Below are 24,084 nucleotides of genomic sequence, written 5' to 3'. Positions count from 1 at the left end.
TCACGATCACATACTTACACACACATCCATGCTTACATATGCATATGGAGCAAAAGACCAAGCATCAGTGTAGAAAGAACTCACTCATTCTGGATGAAAGATGAGCTCCAATCTTCATTATATAGAGAAAGAAATCGCTTCTATGCTTTTAACTTTTTTTTTTAAAGATTTATTCATTTATTATATATGAGTACACTGTAGCTATCTTCAGATACACCAGAAGAGGGCATCAGATCTCCTTACAGATGGTTGTGAGCCACCATGTGGTTGCTGGGAATTGAACTCAGGACCTCTGGAAGTGCAGTCAGTGCTCTTAACCTCTGAGCCATCTCTCCAGCCCGCTTCTATGCTTTTAATACTAAATGAATTAAACCCAAGTTTGTAAGAAAAAAAAGGCTTGTTCCTTTTAATAAGACTAAGCCTGTGTTGCTATTAAGAAATGACCTGCTCTGTCCCATGGTAAGGAAAAACCTGCCTGCTCCTTTTGCTCTCTTCAGTTTCTTGTTTTGTCCTCTTTTACTCTGCATTCTGCACATTGCTCTCTTATGTTACCTACAGTCTCTAAGTTATTCCTCTCTGCATTTCTTCTCAGCCCAGATCTTGTTAGTTCAGTTCTCCTTAGCTCAAACCTGACTCTTCAGCTCAGTCCCTTTCCAGCTTAGTCCTTCTGTATCTGTCCTTCTCTCTTAGCCCTTCTGTTGTGTCTTCTCCTTGTCCTCAGCACTTAAACATCTTTCAGAATATATGAACACGTGTTAGAAAAGTTCATCACAAATTCACATGAAAGATCAAAGCATAAATTGAAATAGAAGTTTACAACTGAGGATGTTTACATGAATATCCATCAGGAATAATTATCTGGCTAAACATTCATCACCAGTGTCATCTCTACAGGTTCACTGAAGGTCTAAAACCATAGTTGTTAGTGGAGTTTTGTATAGATAAACCCAGTCAATATCTTATCCTCTGTCCTTGCACCTGTAGTAAATAGTTTGTTCTCTATTTATGACTCTTGATAATTGTTTTACAACCTCTTGGAATGTGTTCTGAGTAGGAGAAACTCTGTTTCCTATCTAAGAGCAATTAAGTGGTGACACCTGGGAGACTGGCAGAGTTCTCACTGCAGTTTTAACTCTCAGACAGACTTAAAAGCAGTCCCACTATAAAAGAACTTAATAATCATTGTTATAATTTTAAGAATTCTTATGGGATCATCATTAAGACTAAATAAGTCATCTATTTGTCTGTATAGCATCACTACGAGACAGTACAACTTCGTAGGCCTGCAGAGATCTGCTCCAAAGGGGTGTGCTATTACTCAATGATTGTTATATATGTCTAGTAATAACAACAGGAGAAGCATTTTAATAGCAGGAAACTTTCCCAAAATGAATCCCTTACAGCCTTGCTTTATAAGGGCGAACCTGTCGCAGATTATATAATAATCCGAGGCTGGCCATCTCAGGATGATCACCTGCTAGCTATTAGCTTATCCTGTTATGGCTCCTGACATTCATTAAGTCTTGGAAAGATCAGGAATTCAAGGCCCATAACTAAACATAGTAAAGGCAATACACAGCAAAACAGTAGCCAACATCAAACTAAATGGAGAGACACCAATATTAACATTTCTGTTAAAACAAGACAAAGAAAGTTTTTGTAGCACATACAACTTGAAAGAGAATGTTTGAGTTGGGTAATTCACTGAAGACATACTTTCAAATTATATTTCTTTTCATGTTGAATACATTTATTTACATGGGGTTTTCTTGATTTCTAAAACTGAGTAGAGGCAACAGGAAACTTAGAGAACGATAAAGTATACTGCTATAAATTAGAGAAAGGGAAAAAATCTCTTTGCTGTTAAAAACAGTATGGTTTTATTTTATTTTCAATTATTCTTTGTGAAGTTGATGTATAAAATATGATAAATGCTATGAAATGTGATCCCTTCTACATCCCTCTACCAACTTCAAGTCCTATTTTATTTTATTTTATTTTTTAAATCCCTCACTATAAAACTTTAATCAACAGATGTAATTGTCTTTATGGAGGCTTACTAATTAATATACTCACCCTTTCTAGTTCTTTCTGACCTCTGGCTGACTGGTCAAGTCATCACATCTGGCTCCAACTCCTATTCAAGCTGACTGATTCAAATTGTCTTCTCCCAGCTTCTGTCTGAATTTCTCTGCCTCTGAACTTCACTAACCTAACTGCACTGACTATAAACTGTACTACAAATTAACTCTATTCACTTGAACTCAACAGAACTGAATGAATGAAATAAATTCAATACATACACACACACACACACACACACACACTTCTTTTTGTTGTATTTTTATTGGATATGTTTTATTTCCATTTCAAATGTTATTCCCTTTTCCCAGTTTCCCATTCATAAGCCCCCTATTCCATCCTCCCTCCCCCTTCTCTATGAGGGTATTCCCCTCCCCAAACACCTACCCCTTCCCACCTGCCTGATCGAACATTCCCCTACACTGGGGGCATCTAGCCTTGGCAGGACCAAGGACTTCTCCTCCCATTGGTGCCCGACAAGGCCATCCTCTGCTACATATGCAACTGGAGACATGGGTATGTCCATGTGTAGTCTTTGGGTAGTGGTTTAGTCCCTGGGAGCTCTGGTTGGTTGTTATTGTTGTTCTTATAGGGTTGCAAGACCTTTTAGATCCTCCAAACCTTTCTCTAACTCATCCAATGGGAACCCTGTTCTCAGTTCAATGGTTTGCTGCTAGCATTCATCTCCGTATTTGTCATGCTCTGACTGAGCCTCTCAGGAGACAGTTATATCAGGCTCCTGTCAGCATTCACTTCTTGGTTTCATCACACACACTTTCTATGCTTCTCTTAAGTAGCCCTTCTTTTCTGCCTGTTCTCATGAAGTTGCGTATAGCCTATCTCTATCTCATTTTCACCAATCTTTCTCTGATTCATCACTTTGTCTTCCCTTCAGTTAGATGTTATTGTTTGGAATTAAAATGTATATAATAGGAATATGTCTGTATCCCATCCAGAGGTACTAAAGTTCTGTGGTGTGTCTGCATTTCAGTCAGTTCACAAACTTAAATGAGTTCTGATGTGATCCCTTTTTTAGCTATCTGTATTAAATTTACTCCATACCTCAGTGAAACCATTTAGTGTTGACCATATGTACAAGGTTGAGGGTCCATACACTGGATCATGGGCAACTTACTAGTGACCTTTATACATTCCTGAATGTTTCTCTTTTAAAAATACCAATAGCTCCTCAACTTGAGATGAGGCCACATTAATACCTCCACTCTCTGTGCTAGAAGGTTTGTTGGCTTGACTTTGTATTAGTGTTGTGAAGGTAACAACAGCTCCAATAAGATAATGACTGTGATAATTGTTATTCTCAGAGATCAGCCATTTCAGAGTATCCTTGCCTATACTTGGATCATTAATACTATTTTACACATTTTTTTCTGAGATTTTCTCTCAGTCTTGTGGTGAAAGCTAAGCACTGATAAAATGTTTTATTGTTTGTCTTAGAATCCCTAACATATGATATTCTGTAGATCACCACCTTCTTCCTGATCACCACTGGCTTCCTGATATGAAAAGTTTTATTTCAATACATAGATATCTTAAATTTAAGTGAATGTTTCAGAATCTGCCAATGGGCTAAACTGACACAAAAGAATCAGTATACATAGTTTATACATTAGTATGTATGCTATAATTTGTATGTGTGTTTGTTTGTTTGTTTATGTGTGTTCTTTTCTACAAATATACATATATTCTCGGTGTTTTGTTTTCTTGGCCTCATTGTAACATTTTTTGCCTGTAAGTAGAAGGAAATTATTTCTTATCAAGTAGTGCCTGTTGACATGTATTTGTGTTTCATGGTTTACTGTACAATTTATTTAAATTAACATATTTTAGGTAGATCAAAAAGTAACCAAACTCATTTTCTTTATGATAAGTAGGCAAATGCTACATGGTATGTATGGATGAAAATGTTTTTTTATAAAACTTGTTGGTATCTGTTTTATTGCATGATTAATATATCTCATTCAGTTTCTCTATTTGTTCTGCTCCTCCATTGCTGATGGGATTGCAAGTTGGAACAAACACTGTGAAAATCAGTGTGGAGGTTTTTCAGAAACATAGTACTACCTTAGGAACCAGCTAGACCACTTCTGGGCATATACCCAAAAGATGCTCCAACATATAATAAGAACACATACTCCGCTATGTTCATAGCATCCTTATTTATAATAGCCAGAAGCTCAATAGAACCCACATGACCCTCAAAAGAGGAATGGATCCAGAAAATGTGGTACATTTACACCATGGAGTACTACTCAGCTATAAAAACAGTAACTTCATGAAATTCTAAGGCAAATGGATAGAACTAGAAAGTGTCCTGAGTGAGGTAACCCAATCACAAAAGAACACACAAGGTTTGCATTCACTGATAAGTGGATATTAGGCAAAGAGCTTGGAATAACAATGATATAACTCACAGACCACATGAAACTAAACAGGAAGGTAGACCAATGTTTGGATTCTTCAGTCCTACTTAGGAATGGGAACAAAATAATTAAGAGCAGTAGTGGGGATGTGAGAGGGACTTGGGAGAAAGAGAAGAGTGGGAGGGCAAAAAAGGGGGCAGAATCAGATATAGGAGGAGATGGAGGAGATGTACAGAGGGTCAGGAATTTGAAAAGAGTTGTGTAGCATTGGGACACAGGGAAGTGGGGATACCAGAAAGTCCCAGGTGTCAGGAAAGCAAGAGCTGCTCATGGATCCATGGGGATGACATTAGCTGAAATACCCAGCAAAGGGGAAGTAAAACCAGTAGAGACCACATGCGCGTTAGGCTTGGCCCCCGGTTGAGGGATGGGACCACTCAGAATTGCTCCCATCTAAAGGGACAAAGAGTAGAACAGAGATTGAAGAAAGGCCATCCAGAGACTGCCCCTACCTGGGGATCCATACCATGCAGACACCAAACCCTGACAATATTGCTGATGCCAAGAAGTGCTTGCTGACAGGAGCATGCCTGATACAACTGTTAACTGAGAAGCGATGCCAGATCCTCACCAACACAGGTGTGGATGCTTGAAGCCAACTGTGGGACTGATCATGGGGACCCCAATGGAGGAATTAGGGGAAGCACTGAAAGAATCTTATCTGGCATCAATAGGCGGGGAGTCCCTTGGTCCTGTGAAGAGTGATGCCCCAGTGTACAGGAATGCTAGGTCAGTGAGGCGGGAATGGGTGGGTGTGTGTGGGTACATCCTCATAGAATCAAGGAAAGAGGAGATGGGATAGCGGGTTTGCAGAGGGGAAAACCAGGAAAGGAAATAACATTTAAAATGTAAATATATAAAATATTCAATTTTTTAAAAAAAGAGAAAATAGATTTTTCTCTATCTTCAACTAAACTCCTGGATGGAAAACTATCAGCAAGCACTGGATGGGATGGGAAAGAAAATATAATTATGCTTAATAATTCTAAGTGTGATTTCCTTTTTAATTATGCTCCTTCATATCAATTTATTCAATGACAATGATAGGAGTACAACAAAAATTTATATAAGGTCTTTCATTAAAATTGAGTTATTAGTGGCATCCACTGATTTCACTCCATGAGGTTGTTAAATTTTTTATTCTCAGGTGTATTTTTTTAACGCCTTGGAAAAGGAATTAAAGGTATTAACAGTACAAACATATTTCTACCCATAATTTTTCTATCACAATCTTTACATGCAAATCCATGTTTATTTTAAAATGGTAAAAGAGGTGCTCTTAAAATGCCAGGGAACGATAAGTATTTCACACTTCAAAGTATATACGTCTTGAGTAAATAATTTATTGTAATTGATTTTTCACTTAATACAAATGTTAAGAGTCTACTAATTGAAATAAAATAAGCCCAAACAAAATGAGGTTTAGTAAAGCAATTAACTAAGAGACATGTGTATCAAATAAAATAAAGCACCAAATTTAACTTAAGCTTAGCCATCATTAACTCTTTATCCAATTACAAACAAGCCATGTTCAATACAACATGCATTTTAACATGAATAGATGACAAAATTTGTATCTTTTTGTAATCCAGAGCTTGGAGAAGAAAGTTCTTTAGAACAAAGTACATTCTTTCTTTTAATAATTTATTTTTCATTTCTATATTATGACTGTAGTATATACATTCAGATTACCTATTTACAAATATAGAAAACTATGAGTATATCAACATTGAAGGAGTTTATGTCCTTTTTCTTGACGAAATATAACGTGATTAAGTAAAAAATGCTATTTTTTTTGATGTGGTGGCAGAACAAGATGTCAAGAACCATCTATGTTATGCCTTTTATGACTATTTCTTCATGCTAAGTTCCTATTTAAAATTTCTCTTTGATGAACTATGATAAAAACCAGACATATTCGGTAACACATAATTTATGTTAATCCTGAAAACTCATTTGATATTGTAAATAACATCTCAAAAGCTAGTGCTACTTGATTAAAGTAAGTATAGCCACAATCAAAGGAAGTCATGCTAGCAAATAAATTATATAAAACAGTTTAAAACACGTCAAATGAGCAATTAATGTTCCAAACCTTTTCTCAGGAAGTATATAATACAACATATATTAATGCAATGTTTATAGTTCTAAGCATAAACTGAATGACTCCAAAGAGAATTTGCTAATTTTCTTTCAAAATATTCATTGCTGTCATTTTGTATAGAAAATATCAATATACACTTATAAAATACAATATTATAAGAAATGCTCATAAATGAAGCACTTCTCATATTGGAATGAATTACTGTTGCTATGATAGTAAAGTTTGAGTATTTACCTCTCTTTCTATCTGCAATTGGCAATGTAAACTAATCTCCCTAACATATCTAACTAATTTGGTTAAATTTTTTTAATTTATTCTTTCAAAAATACTTTGTTGTAATATCGATTTCTTCACTTTTACAAAACAATGTTGCTAAAAGAAGTAATACATATTTGAATATACAGGGTATTCTGTCTTACTCATAAATATGAAAAATTCAGATCGAAATATCAATAATACTTGAAAAATAATTATAATGGCATAAAAATGCAAATTCATTGAATCTGTGGCATCTTAAATGGTTGTGCCTGTTAAGTCAAAGGAGGCAGAACTTATCCACAGTTTTTTATGGTGCGGCGAATTTTATTGATGGTATTCAAGAGAGGAGGGAGGGCTCCCTAGGCTCCTTCCATTATTATGGGGGTCTGGGATGGAATTGTGAGGGAGATGCTCAGTGTTTGGGGCTGAGTTGGGATGAGGACTCCTCAGCAACTGAGGGCCTCTCTCTTGCTCTCAGTATCATTGCTGGGCTGGGGTGGGTGGTCCAGGGTTTCTTACTCCTTGGCGGCCATGTAGGCCATGACGTCCACCACCCTGTTGCTGTAGCTGTATTCATTGTCATACCACATTTTAAATAGAGATAATGAATAGACCATCAAAAAGACATTTACAGAAAAAGGTCTATAAACATCCTGCTACCAGAGTTCTAAAAGGCATACATGTAGGAAAGCAGGGCAGATAACCAGTTCTATATGACTATAGCCATCTTGGTTTTAACTGCCATTCCCCCCCACACACAGACAAGTATTCTAAACCCTAAAAATAATACTCATTAAAATATTCAGTGGGCTGTGTTATGTCACATTATGAATATGAACATTTTTAATTATTATTCTTTAATCTTTTTACTTTTTACTTTTGTTTCTTTTTATTGGTTATTTTATTTATTTACATTTCAAAAAGTAGTCCCCTTCCCAGGTTTCACTCTGCAAGACTCCTTTCCCATTCGCCCTTTCCACTGCTACTTTGAGAGAGATCCTCCACCCATGTATATACTCCTGCCTCACTGCCCTAGCATTTCCCTACATTGTGACATGGAGCCTCCACAGGATCAAGGACCTCCCATCCCTTTGGTGCAAGATAAGGCCATCTTCTGCTACATATGCAGCTTGACACTTAAAGAATTAAACCCCAGGAAAATTGTTGTGATGATTGTTATTGATTGTCAACTTGATAGTCTCTAGTATCATATTATGCATACATGTGTATTAAGTAGTATCTAGATTAAATTAAGCAGAGGAAAAATAACCTTCCTGATGGTAGAAGGTGCATTCAATCAGCTGCAATTCCCAATCGCATTGAAAGAAAGTGAACCTAACATAAACTTTGAATGCTCTATGCTTCCTGGCTGCAGATTCAATGTGACATACAGTTTCATACTCTTGCCACCATGTTATCTTTATCTGTCCTAAGATGGATCGTCTGGCCCCCAATTGTAAGACAAAATAATCCCTTCCTTAAATTATTTTGTCAATTATTTTAGTCACTGAAAGGAGAAAAGTAGCTAATATAATCACCAAATCTTCCCAACTTAGATTATAAATCACTTCTTTCTGCCACTGGATACAGAGTTACTATTTCTTTCTGCTATCCAGGATAAATATCTGTCTAAAATCTTGCATTAGACCACACTATGTATTATTAAAAATCTTCTTATAATGTGTCATCAAATCTTTTTCCTATAGTAGCCTATCCATGTCTATTGAAGATTTCTGAAATGGTTAATAAACTATAATCTATTGAACTCATATGCTTTCTTTAATTTACTTTTTGAAAAGAATAAGCTCCTATTTTCATACAGATAATAAAACCTAAGAATTAAACAGAAGCATGTTTTTTTTACTAAAATCTAAACCTTGAAAAGGCAGTGAGACTAAATATCGTATACAGATTTTTCTGAATTTGTACATTACAATTGAAATTAACAAAAGGCAGTGATCAACTAAATGTAGTACACTGCACACATTTAATACATTTAAAACATTACCCCTACACATAATGCTTAAGTCCTAGTATAAAAGAGGAGATAAAAGATTCAAGAGACATAGGGCCAGTACATCTACTGTGAGGTAGTCTCTTCTAAAAAGATGAAAAAGGAAGAGTGGAAAGGAAGAGAGCACTTAAGAGGCATGGATGTATACATGATCAAGATACATTGTATGACACTCTCTGAGAATTAATAAAATAAGTATAATTATGAAATTGTCATTCTACATGACTACGTGATTTAAAAGAACACTTAACATTTTATATCTTACTTGATTACAAGTGAAAATTTCAATTTTAGGCCTTAATTTTTTCTTAGAAAATCTTGCCTTACAACAGGCATGTGATATACACAGTCATCTCTGCCTCCAAAATCTCTTTGTATTCCTCAATATTCAAAGTATGCATTACTATTTTAATTACCTCTTATTATTCTTACTAGACAATGGTTAGAAAGCTCCATGTTGAAGAAAAAGATTATGTAGAAATTTCAAAATATCTTTGTTAAATCAACTTTTGTTTTCTGAAAGAGAATCATAGTTTTATTAGAGACTTCTTTTAAGTAATGGGAAAAGTTATAAAATTTATACCTATAACAGAACATTTTAAAACTTGATAAAATTGGTACTTGAAAGATGGCTCAGTGGTTAAGAGCACTGACTCCTCATCCGGAGTTCCCGAATTCATTTCCCAGCAGCCACATGGTGGCTCACAATCATCTGTCATGGGTTCCAACGCCCTCATTCAGTAATTCTGAGAATAGCGACAGTGTGCTTACATATAATAAATAAATCTAAAATCATTGATAAAATTATTTTTATCAAGGGTGTTATTAATATCAAACTTTATTAAATATTTAATAAACTTTATCAAATACTAAAGCATTCATAGATGAATTCTGACAGTATCATCATTTTGCAAAATTAATGTTAATCATCATCATAAAGATAAACTCATAAATCATGTCAAACGAATTACTACTATTTATCATTTTTGAAAATGACTGTTCAATGTAGGAAGATTAAATCTCACAAAGGTAACTGGATAGTATGAGTCACTTTGATATTTTTGTTCAATTTTATCAAGACAAAACTTTGCTTAGCATATCTTTTATTTTCCTGATTGCAATCTCATTTCACTTGCCCTTGATAAGACATGTTTGCAGTGACCTCTTGCTTGTTAAATATTCAGCAGAAACTTTATGGTCTTTCCCATAACCTTGGTTAAAAGCCATTTGGGAAACTAAATGCTGAAACAAGAACATTATTTGAAAAGTAACTCAAGTGTTCAATGCTGATTTCTTTTTCACTAATAGTACTTGTAATCAGCAGTCACTGATGAAATATGAGCATACAGGTAAAACCCTTTCACTTGTCAGTAGTTGAGTAAATGAAGCATTTATATTGGCTTAGCATCTAGAAAATATTTATTTTTGAGCTCATGTGAGGAAGGCTTGAAGTAACATACAAATTTACAATGTAAAGTACCAACCTACATTTCCCTGCACACTCAGAAAAACAGATACACAGTACACACAGCAACAAATCATGCGGCATTACGAAAATATTGAAAAAAAAAGTAATTAGGCCTGTTTCAGATTTGGAATATCAATGTGGGAATTCACACTTAGTTGAGTTTATATGTAACCTGGAAAAATAAATTAAAGCGATGAGTAGTTCCATTATCTTAAGACAGACTATAATCAACCTAATACTTCAGTGAATCATGTTAATCTTAACTTGTATACAAATGGGAGACAGACATGGCCATGACACTTCCTGTGTATAACCCCAGAAGTCAGGGTGAACAAAACAGTGGGATAACTGAAGTTTAAGGCCAGCTTTCTCTAAAAAGTGAGTTTCAGGCCAGTCAGTCCTATTTAATGAAACACTACTTCAACAGGCGAAATCAAGCAGGAAATTGTCTACATGGCCAGTGGTTTTCTTTTACGTTGGCTGTGTCTGTATTTATAAAGCACATAGCATTTTAAACCTATTTTGTTCATTATCTGTATAAAATAATTAAAATTATTCCTTCTCATTAGTTTTCTGTATACAGTAAGATTAGTCTAAACCAATGTCTTGGAATGTCTTGGAAGAAACTTTGATTCTTTAATCAAATTAAAAAAAACCATGTCACAGATGTAGCTTAAATTATTTAACAAGTACATTTTTAGAACAAATTTTCATTGCTGGATTTATAGTCCTTTTAGCAATAAGCTTTTAACTATGCTATTTATTTCTTGCTTTATTAAAGAATACCATCAGGGTTCCAATATTACATTAATAGCAATTTTGTTTCTTTTTATTTTTTTCCTCTTTTTTTCCTCCTTTTCAATTTTTTCCTTTATTTTCTAAAGATTGATTGAATTCTCCAGAGCCTTGAACAAACTAAACAAAGTTTTTGCCATGAGATGCATATCCAACTCAGACAACAATTTTCAACTGTGTTAAAACAAATGAGTAAATAAGAAAACAAACATTTACATATTATAGGATTGAAGGAATTGGTAAAGTGTTAACTGCTAAAAGATATTATTTCATTTCCCTTCTTAAATTTATATTGATAACAGGAATAAATGTGTTTATCACTGTGGTTTTTGGGAATAATGATGGCCTAATGCATATTACAGAGTTTATGCTAAAAATTGATTATAAATAGAATGGGATTTTGAGGTCAGCCAAAGTAACAAGAGACTATTTCTTAAATTGAGAAAAAATGGAAGAAAGAAATGAAATTGTACAGCTAAAAGATTGGCAATGAGAATAATTTCTATATCAAGGTTGTATTGATAGGCATTATGACTACTGGAAACTGTGTTCTGATATGCAACAAACCTGAAAATTGAATTTAGAAGATTCTATATTTTATCTATTTATCTATCTATCTATCTATCCATCTACATATCTATCATTTATGTATCTGTGCATCTTATATTTATCATCTGTGTAACTACATAATCTATATCTATATTCGTTCTCTATCTAAGCTATAATCTCTATGTATAATCTACCTATATCAATATCTCTATATCATCTATATCCATATATCTATATTTATGTATCTATTTCCTATATAATTAGACTTGAAATTGATGGAATATGTCAAGAAGATTGCAACTATGTAAATGAAAAGCTTTAATATAATATTGCATTAGTTTTTTATGACTTTGTCTTATGGATAATTCTAGAAATATCCCCTCCTGAGTATACAACATTATCACAATAAAAAGTGCTTGTATTTCGATGGTTTAAATAGAGTTTTAATTGCTCCCAATGAGATACTATATTCACAAGAGCAAATTAATTACCTTTTCTTACCTACATTATATCCTCTAACTAAAACACAATCATTAAACATTATTACTAAGCTGAGCTAAGCAAGTCTATTTATAGTGTATTAAAAACAAAGCAGTGTGTAATTAACTTTGTCTTCAACCACCTATTTCCTCCCTCTCCTCAACCAAAGAATTCTAATGAAATAATCATTTCTATTTAACACCCACATGTGGGAGTTAAGGTTTGTCATTGACCTATGGAAAGCATTAGTTAATCCTCAGTAATTTTACATGAATTTTATTTTCTTTTTCTCCTTTCACTAAAAATTACTTTCACATACAAATAAAAAAGTCTCTCAATAGTGGTCTAAAAATAATGTATATATACTTGCATATACATATACTTGTAGACTGTTAAATATATAAAATTATCAACGCAACCATATGAAAAATAGAAATAGTTGATAATACAATGTTAATAATTGATCTTTTATTTATCTAACAAGCTTTTTATGGAAGTCAGCTAACTATGGAAAATTCTAAGAAATTTAAAATTATGTAATTAAAATAACCGAAGAGGAAACCTCTCAAAATTTTAGTTGTGATAGTATGCTGTAGTCAGTACTACAAGCGTATGCTTTGTGAGGCAACTCTAGTGCATATTGTAAATATATAGTATTTATTTGTTTAAGAATATCGAAGCAAAAATACTCAACAAAATTATGGCGAACCGAATTCAAGAGCACATCAAAAAAAACATCCACCATGATCAAGTAGGCTTCATCACAGGCATGCAGCGATGGCTTAATATACGGAAAACCATCAACGTGATCCATTATATAAACAAACTGAAAGAACAGAACCACATGATCATTTCATTAGATGCTGAGAGAGCATTTGACAAAATTTAACACCCCTTCATGATAAAAGTCCTGGAAAGAATAGGAATTCAAGGCCCATACCTAAACATAGTAAAGCCATATACAGCAAACCAGTTGCTAACATTAAAATAAATGGAGAGAAACTTGAAGCAATCCCACTGAAATCAGGGACTAGACAAGGCTGCCCACTCTCTCCCTACTTATTCAATATAGTTCTTGAAGTTCTAGCCAGAGCAATCAGACAACAAAAGGAGATCAAGGGGATACAGATCGGAAAAGAAGAGGTCAAAATATCACTATTTGCAGATGATATGATAGTATATTTAAGTGATCCCAAAATTTCCACCAGAGAACTACTAAAGCTGATAAACAACTTCAGCAAAGTGGCTGGGTATAAAATTAACTCAAATAAATCAGTTGCCTTCCTCTATACAAAAGAGAAACAAGCCGAGAAAGAAATTAGGGAAACGACACCCTTCATAATAGACCCAAATAATATAAAGTACCTCGGTGTCACTTTAACCAAGCAAGTAAAAGATCTGTACAATAAGAACTTCAAGACACTGAGGAAAGAAATTGAAGAAGACCTCAGAAGAAGGAAAGATCTCCCATGCTCATGGATTGGCAGGATTAATATAGTAAAAATGGCCATTTTACCAAAAGCAATCTACAGATTCAATGCAATCCCCATCAAAATACCAATCCAATGCTTAAAAGAGTTAGACAGAACAATTTGCAAATTCATCTGGAATAACAAAAAACCCAGGATAGCTAAAGCTATCCTCAACAATAAAAGGACTTCAGGGGGAACCACTATCCCTGAACTCAAGCAGTATTACAGAGCAATAGTGATAAAAACTGCATGGCATTGGTACAGAGAGACAGATAGACCAATGGAATAGAATTGAAGACCCAGAAATGAACCCACACACCTATGGTCACTTGATTTTTGACAAAGGAGCCAAAACCATCCAATGGAAAAAAGATAGCATTTTCAGCAAATGGTGCTGGTTCAACTGGAGGTCAACATGTAGAAGAATGCAGATCGATCCATGCTTATCACCCTGTACAAAGCTTAAGTCCAAGTGGATCAAGGACCTCCACATCAAACCAGACACACTCAAAGTAATAGAAGAAAAACTAGGGAAGCATCTGGAACACATGAGCACTGGAAAAAAATTTCCTGAACAAAACACCAATGGCTTATGCTCTAAGATCAAGAATCGACAAATGGGATCTCATAAAACTGCAAAGCTTCTGTAAGGCAAAGGACACTGTGGTTAGGACAAAACGGCAACCAACAGATTGGGAAAAGATCTTTACCCATCCTACAACAGATAGAGGCCTTATATCCAAAATATACAAAGAACTCAAGAAGTTAGACCGCAGGGAAACAAATAACCCTATTAAAAAATGGGGTTCAGAGCTCAACAAAGAATTCACAGCTGAGGAATGCCGAATGGCTGAGAAACACCTAAAGAAGTGTTCAACATCTTTAGTCATAAGGGAAATGCAAATCAAAACAACCCTGAGATTTCACCTCACACCAGTGAGAATGGCTACGATCAAAAACACAGGTGACAGCAGATGCTGGCGAGGATGTGGAGAAAGAGGAACACTCCTCCATTGTTGGTGGGATTGCAGACTGGTACAACCATTCTGGAAATCAGTCTGGAGGTTCCTCAGAAAATTGGACATTGAACTGCCTGAGGATCCAGCTATACCTCTCTTGGGCATATACCCAAAAGATGCCTCAACATATAAAAGAGACACGTGCTCCACTATGTTCATCGCAGCCTTATTTATAATAGCCAGAAGCTGGAAAGAACCCAGATGCCCTTCAACAGAGGAATGGATACAGAAAATGTGGTACATCTACACAATGGAATATTACTCAGCTATCAAAAACAACGACTTTATGAAATTCGTAGGCAAATTGTTGGAACTGGAAAATATCATCCTGAGTGAGGTAACCCAATCACAGAAAGACATACATGGTATGCACTCATTGATAAGTGGCTATTAGCCCAAATGCTTGAATTACCCTAGATCCCTAGAACAAACGAAACTCAAGACAGATGATCAAAATGTGAATGCTTCACTCCTTCTTTAAATGAGGAAAAAGAATACCCTTGGCAGGGAAGGGAGAGGCAAAGATTAAAACAGAGACTGAAGGAACACCCATTCAGAGCCTGCCCCACATGTGGCCCGTACATATACAGCCACCCAATTAGACAAGATGGATGAAGCAAAGCAGTGCAGACCGACAGGAGCCGGATGTAGATCGCTCCTGAGAGACACAGCCAGAATACAGCAAATACAGTGGCGAATGCCAGCAGCAAACCACTGAACTGAGAATAGGTCCCCCGTCGAAGGAATCAGAGAAAGAACTGGAAGAGCTTGAAGGGGCTCGAGACCCCATATGTACAACAATCTCAAGCAACCAGAGCTTCCAGGGACTAAGCCACTACCTAAAGACTATACATGGACTGACCCTGGACTCTGACCCCATAGGTAGCAATGAATATCCTAGTAAGAGCACCAGTGGAAGGGGAAGCCCTGGGTCCTGCTAAGACTGAACCCCCAGTGAACTAGACTATGGGGGGGAGGGCGGCAATGGGGGGAGGGTTGGGAGGGGAACACCCATAAGGAAGGGGAGGGGGGAGGGGATGTTTGCCCGGAAAACGGGAAAGGGAATAACACTCGAAATGTATATAAGAAATACTCAAGTTAATAAAAAAAAAAAAAGATTTCACTCTATTTTTGAAGTGATACTTCTCTGTTTTGGATGTATCCAAAATAGTGAAATAAATAATTTTATAGAAAAAATATTTGCCCCTCCCTTCAAAATATTCAAATGCTTTATGACAGTTTACTTTAAATAATATATGTTACTTCAAACAACTTGTCATTTATTAAAATTTATTTTATGCTATGTCTCCACATTAATAGAAAACAGCTTCAGTACTAATGAATCACTGTTTCTGGGTCAACATGTGGAGTAGATTACTTTAATTGTCTCTTAAAATAGTTTATTATTGTTTGTAATCATTAAATGCATTCTTTATATATTCTCATATTTTAAAAGTTACATTATTATCTGTTTATCATAATTTCCTTTGAGGCTTAATCGTGCATGCTTTTTTCAGATATTCGAACTCTCTCAACTTTACCTATATTATTATTTTTTAATTTTAATAAACATCATTTCTCTTTCAATAGAAAGTTCAGTTTTAATGCTTTGATATGAATAACAGGTATTAATAATAGATGTTATTTAGGATTTTTTTCTATCCATCTGACAGCTATTCCATCTAAAAACTCCTTTTTTATTTGATTAAAGATCGAGATTCAAAGGAAAGGAGCAATTCTGAATGAGTCATTATTATTTGATCTACAGTATTTTGTCAAAACTTTAATTCATCATTTTTAAGAATTCTAAGGCATAGCTGAAGACTGTTTTTATTAGATAATTACTCCGTATAAATGATCATAGGATGAAGTCTGAAAGGGCATTTGGTATGAATATAGGGATACCATTTTTGGAGAACTTTTTATTGTTTAAAAATCATAATCAAAGCTTCAAAAACATAGAACCCAACGTGCCCCAACTCCAGACCCTAGTCCACACCCCAATCCATGATTCTGTATTTCCCCTCCGGCTGCCTCCAGGAGGCTGCCACCAGTTCTCCTGCCCACAGTGTATTGTCACCAGCTACAGAGAGGCATGGTAGCAAGAAGGGGACTATTGGCCCCCAGCAACCCTGACCCCTGCACTATGCACTCTGTGAGCTGTGTGTGGGAAGTGGAGAAGTTTCCTGTGCAGGGACCCCTGAGGGAAAAAGACAAAAAGCTCCTCTCCATTCAGCCCACCTCTCCCTAGGCCCCAGCTCAAGGGAAGTTGTCAACATCATCCACAGCCATCTCCTTGGAAAACTCCAAGTCCTGCTCCTCCCACTCATGTAGTTCCTCTGCAGACTCCAGGTCCTTGTAGGATTTGGGAGGAAAGTGCATGGTTTTGACAGACATGTTGTGAATGTCCAGGCAAAAGGAGACATGCTGGTGAAAGGCCAGCTGGATCTCCCCAGTGAAGTTGATATCAACCATCTCTTTGGATTGGACGTATCACTTCTCATGACTGATGCTGGTCTCAATCACACCGTCCCAGATACCCTTGGTGACAATAAACTCTGCATCTTCTGGGCTATCCAGTTGGAGCTTCTGGGGGATGTCCGCCAGGGAGACACAGGAATAGGACAAGCTGATCATATGCACATCTGTCTTTTTTTTTTATTATTAACTTGAGTATTTCTTTTATTTTCTTTTTTAAATCTTTATTAATTTAAGTATTTTTGATTTACATTTCGATTTTTTTAATTAACTTGAGTATTTCTTATATACATTTCGAGTGTTATTCCCTTTCCCGGTTTCCTGGCAAACATCACCCTCTCCCCTCCCCTTCTTATGGGTGCTCCCCTCCCAACCCTCCCCCCATTGCCGCCCTCCCCCCAACAGTCTAGTTCACTGGGGGTTCAGTCTTAGCAGGACCCAGGGCTTCCCATTCCACTGGTGCTCGTACTAGGATATTCATTGCAACCTATGAGGTCAGAGTCCAGGGTCAGTCCATGTATAGTCTTTAGGTAGTGGCTTAGTCCCTGGAAGCTCTGGTTGCTTGGCATTGTTGTACATATGGTGTCTCGAGCCCCTTCAAGCTCTTCCAGTTCTTTCTCTCATTCCTTCAACGGGGGTCCTATTCTCAGTTCAGTGGATTGCTGCTGGCATTCCCCTGTGTATTTGCTGTATTCTGGCTGTGTCTCTCAGGAGCGATCTACATCCGGCTCCTGTTGGTCTGCACTTCTTTGCTTCATCCATCTTGTCTAATTGGGTGGCTGTATATGTATGGGCCACATGTGGGGCAGGCTCTGAATGGGTGTTCCTTCAGTCTCTGTTTTAATCGTTGCCTCTCCCTTCCCTGCCAAGGGTATTCTTTTTCCTCATTTAAAGAAGGAGTGAAGCATTCACATTTTGATCATCTGTCTTGAGTTTCGTTTGTTCTAGGCGTCTAGGGTAATTCAAGCATTTGGGCTAATAGCCAATTATCAATGAGTGCATACCATGTATGTCTTTCTGTGATTGGGTTAGCTTACTCAGGATGATATTTTCCAGTTCCAACCATTTGCCTACGGATTTCATAAAGTCATTGTTTTTGATAGCTGAGTAATATTCCATTGTGTAGATGTACAACATTTTCTGTATCCATTCCTCTGTTGAAGGGCATCTAGGTTCTTTCCAGCTTCTGGCTATTATAAATAAGGCTGCGAAGTACATAGTGGAATACGTGTCTATTTTTATATGTTGGGGCATCTTTTGGGTATATGCCCAAGAGATGTATAGCTGGATCCTCAGGCAGTTCAATATCCAATTTTCTGAGGAACCTACAGACTGATTTCCAGTATGGTTGTACCAGTCTGCAACCCTACCAACAATGGAGGAGTGTTCCTCACTTTCCGCATCCTCGCCAGCATCTGCTGTCGCCTGAGTTTTTGATCTTAGCCATTCTCACTGGTGTGAGGTGAAATCTCAGGGATGTTTTTATTTGCATTTCCCTTATGACTAAAGATGTTGAACATTTCTTTAGGTGTTTCTCAGCGATTCGGCATTCCTCAGCTGTGAATTCTTTGTTGAGCTCTGAACCCCATTTTTTAATAGGGTTATTTGTTTCCCTGTGATCTAACTTATTGAGTTCTTTGTATATTTTGGATATAAGGCCTCTATCTGTTGTAGGATTGGTAAAGATCTTTTCCCAATCTGTTGGTTGCTGTTTTGTCCTAACCACAGTGTCCTTTGCCTTACAGAAGCTTTGCAGTTTTATGAGATCCCATTTGTCGATTCTTGATCTTAGAGCATAAGCCATTGGTGTTTTGTTCAGGAAATTTTTTTCCAGTGCCCATGTGTTCCAGGTACTTCCCTAGTTTTTCTTCTATTACTTTGAGTGTGTCTGGTTTGATGTGGAGGTCCTTGATCCACTTGGACTTAAGCTTTGTACAGGGTGATAAGCATGGATCGATCTGCATTCTTCTACATGTTGACCTCCAGTTGAACCAGCACCATTTGCTGAAAATGCTATCTTTTTTCCATTGGATGGTTTTGGCTCCTTTGTCAAAAATCAAGTGAACATAGGTGTGTGGGTTCATTTCTGGGTCTTCAATTCTATTCCATTGGTCAATCTGTCTGTCTCTGTACCAATACCATGCAGTTTTTATCACTATTGCTCTGTAATACTGCTTGAGTTCAGGGATAGTGATTCCCCCTGAAGTCCTTTTATTGTTGAGGATAGTTTTAGCTATCCTGGGTTTTTTGTTATTCCAGATGAATTTGCAAATTGTTCTGTCTAACTCTTTGAAGAATTGGATTGGTATTTTGATGGGGATTGCATTGAATCTGTAGATTGCTTTTGGTAAAATGGCCATTTTTACTATATTAATCCTGCCAATCCATGAGCGTGGGAGATCTTTCCATCTTCTGAGGTCTTCTTCAATTTCTTTCCTCAGTGTCTTGAAGTTCTTATTGTACAGATCTTTTACTTGCTTGGTTAAAGTCACACCGAGGTACTTTATATTATTTGGGTCTATTATGAAGGGTGTCGTTTCCCTAATATCTTTCTCTGCTTGTTTCTCTTTTGTGTAGAGGAAGGCTACTGATTTATTTGAGTTAATTTTATACCCAGCCACTTTGCTGAATTTGTTTATCAGCTTTAGTAGTTCTCTGGTGGAACTTTTGGGATCACTTATATATACTATCATATCATCTGCAAATAGTGATATTTTGACTTCTTCTTTCCCGATCTGTATCCACTTGACCACCTTTTGTTGTCTGATTGCTCTGGCTAGAACTTCAAGAACTATATTGAATAAGTAGGGAGAGAGTGGGCAGCCTTGTCTAGTCCCTGATTTTAGTGGGATTGCTTCAAGTTTCTCTCCATTTATTTTAATGTTAGCAACTGGTTTGCTGTATATGGCTTTTACCAAGTTTAGGTATCGGCCTTGAATTCCAATTCTTTCCAGGACTTTTATCATGAAGGGGTGTTGAATTTTGTCAAATGCTTTCTCAGCATCTAATGAAATGATCATGTGGTTCTGTTCTTTCAGTTTGTTTATATACTGGATCACGTTGATGGTTTTCCGTATATTAAACCATCCCTGCATGCCTGGGATGAAGCCTACTTGATCATGGTGGATGATTGTTTTGATGTGCTCTTGGATTCGGTTTGCCAGAATTTTATTGGTTATTTTTGCGTCGATATTCATAAGGGAAATTGGTCTGTAGTTCTCTTTCTTTGTTGGGTCTTTGTGTGGTTTAGGTATAAGAGTAATTGTGGCTTCATAGAAGGAATTCAGTAGTGCTCCATCTGTCAATTTTGTGGAATAGTTTGGATAAAATTGGTATGAGATCTTCTATGAAGGTCTGATAGAATTCTGCACTAAACCCATCTGGACCTGGGCTCTTTTTGGTTGGGAGACCTTTAATGACTGCTTCTATTTCCTTAGGAGTTATGGGGTTGTTTAACTGGTTTATCTGTTCCTGATTTAACTTCAGTACCTAGTATCTGTCTAGGAAATTGTCTATTTCCTACAGATTTTCAAGTTTTGTTGAACATAGGCTTTTATAGTAAGATCTGATGCTTTTTTGAATTTCCTCTGAATCTGTAGTTATGTCTCCCTTTTCATTTCTGATTTTGTTATTTTGGACACACTCTCTGTGTCCTCTTGTTAGTCTGGCTGAGGGTTTATCTATCTTGTTGATTTTCTCAAAGAACCAACTTTTGGTTCTGTTGAGTCTTTCTATGGTCCTTTTTGATTCTACTTGGTTGATTTCAGCTCTGAGTTAGATTATTTCCTACCTTCTACTCCTCCTGGGTTTATTTGCTGCTTTTTGTTCTAGAGCTTTTCGGTGTGCTGTCAAGCTGCTGACATATGCTCTTTCCTGTTTCTTTCTGCAGGCACTCAGCGCTATGAGTTTTCCTCTTATCACACCTTTCATTGTGTCCCATAAGTTTGGGTATGTTGTACCTTCATTTTCATTAATTTCTAAAAAGTTTTTAATTTCTTTCTTTATTCCTTCCTTGACCAGGTTATCATTGAGTAGAGCATTGTTCAATTTCCACGTATATATGGGCATTCTTCCCTTATTATTATTGAAGACCGGTTTTAGGCCGTGGTGGTCCGATAGCATGCATGGGATTATTTCTATCTTTCTGTACATGTTGAGGCTGGTTTTTTGACCAATTATATGGTCAATTTTGGAGAAAGTACCATGAGGAGCTGAGAAGAAGGTATATCGTTTTGTTTATGATAGAATGTTCTATAAATATCTGATAAGTCCATTTGGCTCATGACTTCTCTTAGTCTGTCTACGTCTCTGTTTAATTTCTGTTTCCATGATCTGTCCATTGATGAGAGTGGGGTGTTGAAATCTCCTTCTATTATTGTCTGAGGTTCAATGTGTGTTTTGAGCTTTAATAAGGTTTCTTTTACATATGTAGGTGCCCTTGTATTTGGGGCATAGATATTTAGGATTGAGAGTTCATCTTGGTGGATTTTTCCTTTGATGAATATGAAGTGTCCTTCCTTATCTTTTTTGATGACTTTTAGTTGAAAATTGATTTTATTTGATATTAGAATGGCTACTCCAGCTTGCTTCTTCCGACTATTTGCTTGGAAATTTGTTTTCCAGCCTTTCACACTGAGGTAGTGTCTGTCTTTGTCTCTGAGGTGTGTTTCCTGTAGGCAGCGGAATGCAGGGTCCTCGTTGCGTATCCAGTTTGTTAATCTATGTCTTTTTATTGGGGAGTTGAGGCCATTGATGTTGAGAGATATTAAGGAATAGTGATTATTGCTTCCTGTTATATTCACATCTGGATGTGAAGTTATGTTTGTGAGCTTTTCTTTTCATTGTTTTGTTGCCAAGACGATTAGTTTCTTGCTTCTTCTAGGGTATAGATTGCCTCCTTATGTTGGGCTTTACCATTTATTATCCTTTGTCGTGCTGGATTTGTAGAAAGATATTGTGTAAGTTTGGTTTTGTCATGGAATATCTTGGTTTCTCCATCTATGTTACTTGAGAGTTTTGCAGGATACAGTAACCTGGGCTGGCATTTGTGTTCTCTTAGGGTCTGTATGACATCAGTCCAGGATCTTCTGGCCTTCATAGTTTCTGGCGAAAAGTGTGGTGTGATTCTGATAGGTCTGCCATTATATGTTACTTGACATTTTTCCCTTACTGCTTTTAATATTCTTTCTTTATTTTGTGCGTTTGGTGTTTTGACTATTATGTGACGGGCGGTGTTTCTTTTCTGGTCCAATCTATTTGGAGTTCTGTAGGCTTCTTGTATGCCTATGGGTATTTCTTTTTTTAAGTTAGGGAAGTTTTCTTCTATGATTTTGTTGAAGATATTTACTGGTCCTTTGAGCTTGGAGTCTTCACTCTCTTCTATACCTATTATCCTTAGGTTTGATCTTCTCATTGAGTCCTGGATTTCCTGTATGTTTTGGACCAGTAGCTTTTTCCGCTTTACATTATCTTTTACAGTTGAGTCAATGATTTCTATGGAATCTTCTGCTCCTGAGATTCTCTCTTCCATCTCTTGTATTGTGTTGGTGAAGCTTGAATCTATGGCTCCTTGTCTCTTCCTTTGGTTTTCTATATACAGGGTTGTTTCCATGTGTTCTTTCTTGATTGCTTCTATTTTCATTTTTAATTCCTTCAACTGTTTGATTGTGTTTTCCTGGAATTCTTTAAGGGATATTTGCGATTCCTCTCTGTAGGGTTCTACTTGTTTATTAATGTTTTCCTGTATTTCTCTAAGGGAGTTCTTCACGTCTTTCTTGAAGTCCTCCAGCATCATGATCAAATATGATTTTGAAACTAGATCTTGCTTTTCTGGTGTGTTTGGATATTCCACGTTTGTTTTGATGGGAGAATTGGGCTCTGATGGTGCCATGTAGTCTTGGTTTCTGTTGCTTGGGTTCCTGCGCTTGCCTCTCGCTATCAGATTATCTCTAGTGTTACTTTGTTCTGCTATTTCTGACAGAGGCTAGACTGTCCTATAGGCCTGTGTGTCAGGAGTGCTGTAGACCTGTTTTCCTGTTTTCTTTCAGCCTGTTATGGCGACTGAGTGTTCTGCTTTCGGGCGTGTAGTTTTTACTCTCTACATGTCTTCAGCTGTTCCTGTGGGCCTGTGTCTTGAGTTCACCAAGCAGGTCACTTGCAGCAGAAATTTGGTCTTACCTGTGGTCCCGAGGCTCAAGTTTACTCGCGGGGTGCTGCCCACAAGCTTTCTGTGGTGGCAGCAACCAGGAAGATCTGCGCTGCCTTTTCTGTGAGCTTCAGTGCACCAGGGTTCCAGATGGCGTTTGGTGTTTTCCTCTGGAATCAGTAATGTGTGCAGAGTGCAGTCTCTTCTGGTTTCCCAGGCGTGTCTGCCTCTCTGAAGGTTTAGCTCTCCCTCCCACGGGATTTGGGTGCAGAGAACTGTTTATCTGGTCTGTTCCTTCAGGTTCCAGCGGTGTCTCAGGCGCAAGGGTCCTGCCGCTCTGGGCTCTCCCCCACGGGAACCCAGAGGCCTTATACAGTTTCCTCTTGGGCCAGGGATGAGGGCAGGGGTGGGCAGTGTTGGTGGTCTCTTCCACACTGCAGCCTCAGGAGTGCCCACCTGACCAGGCGGTGAGGTCTCTCTCTCCCACGGGTTCTGGGAGCAGAGAGCTGCTGCGGGCTGGGATCTGCGGGTGTGGGACTCCTGGTAAACACAGGAAGTCCTGGTCCTAGAGGAATTCTGCCTCTGTGTGTCTCGAGTTCACCAGGCAGGTCTCTTGCAGCTGAAAAGTTGGTATTACCTGTGGTCCAAAGGCTCAAGTTCGCTTGCAGGGTGCTGCCCACTTGCTCTCTGCGGAGGCAGCAACCAGGAAGATCTGCGCTGCCATTTCCGGGAGCTTCAGTGCACCAGGGTTTCAGATGGCGTTTGGTGTTTTCCTCTGG

General features: G+C 37.2%; 1 protein-coding gene across 1 annotated transcript in view; it reads right to left on the bottom strand.

Moving 5' to 3' along the window:
- The window catches only part of Pcdh11x (protocadherin 11 X-linked), a 684,984-nt gene that overhangs the window by 147,141 nt on the left and 513,759 nt on the right, over nt 1-24,084 (bottom strand).

This window comes from Rattus norvegicus, chromosome X, assembly GCF_021556685.1.
Source record: "Rattus norvegicus strain SHRSP/BbbUtx chromosome X, alternate assembly SHRSP_T2T, whole genome shotgun sequence".
NCBI lineage: Eukaryota > Metazoa > Chordata > Mammalia > Rodentia > Muridae > Rattus > Rattus norvegicus.
Note: the sequence above shows the minus strand (reverse complement) of the source record. Positions and strands in the feature narration are given on the sequence as shown.